Source organism: Setaria italica, chromosome III (assembly GCF_000263155.2).
Source record: "Setaria italica strain Yugu1 chromosome III, Setaria_italica_v2.0, whole genome shotgun sequence".
Taxonomy (NCBI): Eukaryota; Viridiplantae; Streptophyta; class Magnoliopsida; order Poales; family Poaceae; genus Setaria; species Setaria italica.
The window spans coordinates 48037078-48039759 of NC_028452.1; positions in this window are offsets into that span (position 1 = coordinate 48037078).

The window sequence follows — 2682 nt, forward strand, 5'->3', positions numbered from 1 at the left end:
TGTTAGTTGTTCTTCAGTCATATTTGTCCAGATAGTTTATGTGTAGGGTTTCCTTCCCCTTTCTTTTGACTCTAGGAGGCAGCTTATTTGTAATACTTGTTACTCACAGGAGTACTAGTTAATCATATCTTCGTTTAACGTAAATTTATTATCTCTCATTCACACCTACATCTATAAAAATACACATATAGCTTGTAATTGCAACTGTAGCTATGTGAGTATTGTTCGACTATTCTCTCATGGTTCAGTTACAAATTAGCTGAAAATTAACAAATGAACTCAAACAATTGAAAGGTCAATTGTTTATTTTCATGGTGAATGTAAAGCCCAGAGTATTTGTTTGACCTTATTGTCGCATCCTGGAACCAGCTGCTGCAGGGTCTTGAACTTCTCGTTTATCTTTCTCCTTCGTCTCTGCAAATGAAAAATATATGCATGCATGGTGCGTGAAAAGAACTATATAGCCGATTAACAATCAACATAAAAGCAAAGCATGGGTGCAATAATCTCAGGAATTAACTGGTAGTGTACAATTTATACAGCATTAGTATGCATAAGTATTCAAGCAACATGAATTGATATGTTATCCAGCACTACCTTCTCTGTGAGGTTGTGTGTTTCTGAGTGGTGGGAGTGAGACTTCCTACCTCCTCTTTGTTCCCCCCTCTCACTGCAGTTGCTTACTTTGTCCTGCGAGACCAAATTACAAGGAAATATCAATAAAATAACTAAATAAGACATATGTTTACTTGGGGAATAAATTATCTGCAAAATTAACTGAGTCTCACCCGGGTGCAAAAATGGGTTCTTCACCACTTTCTTAGGTGGGTGTGTGCCCAGGGTGAGATAAGAAAGTATTGTGTGATTTTTAGTCCCTCCGGCACATGAATTTCTGTTCTTTCGTATCTCGTCTTTTGTTTACAAGTTGAAGTTAAAGCACTTTAGAAACAGCGCCGATATACATAAATAGTTTGAAACCCTAATTATATTTTGACTCCATGAATCGAATAGATATTCATGTTAACTTGTCAAATGGATGAATATCTCCATGTTATCCAGCACTACCTGTATATCTTGACCGCATGCATGTCAAATAGATGAAATTAAGTATCTTAATTAATATCATAAGTTCCAAAACCAATATTAAGATATTCTCCTAGTTGGTCATGCAGTGGAGTACTGAAACCAATCGGTGTCATGTAACCGAGCACACTACAATATTATCATCAAAGAAAGTGAATTGAATTTTGCTTACTCATACAGGAACCACCACAGTTCAGATATCAGAAGATGTTTTTTTGGCCGGATTTTTGTAATTCAATAGTTAGACAAAGTACATTACAGAAAACAACAGACCATGAATGATTAGTGCATGCTGCGACTAATCCACGTCAGTAAAATTTATCCTTTGTTTCTACTACTATTATGACTATCCGCACATTTTATAATGTTCGGGACACAGAAACCTTAAGATATCGCACAATCTTGCTTATTGTATGAACTTCTGTGAAGAAAATGTAGTTTTGTTTATATTTGCTCAATCACCGAAATAAATTTAGAGTATGTGGCTGTGCATTCTTCTAACTGGGGAGGTGATAATCATACTGAGAAAATAAAGCAAGAGAAGCAGTGATCAAGTACGGGTCGTCACACATACACAACCATACATACCTCGGTGCGCTTCACTTCCGTCTTCGTGTCCTGCGCGGCCGTGGGCACTAGCTGATCATCCTCGGCCGCGCGGCCAGCAGCGTCGCCGCCGTCTTCGATCAGGCTTGTCGAGGCCGACGACGGGAGGCTCGACGTCGCCGCTACTGACAATTGCAGCATAAAGCCACGCCGCCATCTCGTCCTCGGAAGGCGGCTGATGATCAGGAGGCAGCAGCGACGAGGGGAGGTTGCCGCCGCCGTCGGCCCGCATCTCCGATGTGCAGCTCCGGCCTGCAGGCTCGCCGCCTTGCCGCACCAGCTCAAAGAGATCACCACTGCCGCTGCAACGAGAAGACATGCAAAGAGTAAAAAAAAGAAACATATATAAGGGCACGCGATCGAGCTAGAGGTAACCAAAGGATCGTCGTTGCACCAGTGCATCTCAGAGGAATCCTGCACCGCCGCCGTCAGCGGCAGCGGCTTCGCCGTGGTCCGCGGAATAGGGGTAGTCCCAAGCTGGACCTGAATCTTGCACTACTGAAAAATTGAGTATTGGTTCTAGTTTAGTACCGGTTCATTTTTGACCTGGTACTAATATGAGCATTAGTACCAGGTCTAACGAATATCTCCCTAGGAGCCCCTCGTGACCCTTTTAGTACCGGTTGGGGGCTCCAACAAGTACTAAAGGATCCATTCCTCCCCCCTACCCGCTCTTGTCTCTCCCACCCCTCCAACTTCCTCTCTCTCCCCTCTCTCTCTCCTCTCTCTTAGCACCTCCTCTCCCCTTCCTCTCCTGTGTTGCCGGCACCTCCTCTGCCTCCCCTCCGCTCCCCCCTCCGCTCGCCCCTCACCAGTAGTGAGAAGCAGCGACTGGGCGAGGTGAGGTGGTGACGGGCGACGGCGGGCGGGGCAACGGCTGGCAGGGCGAGTGAGGCGGCGCGGGTTGGCGGCGGAAGCGGCGGCAGGAAGGCGCTGCTACTGGAGGACGGGAGGAAGGGGCAGTGGCGGGAAGGCGAGAGGGCGGGAAGCGGC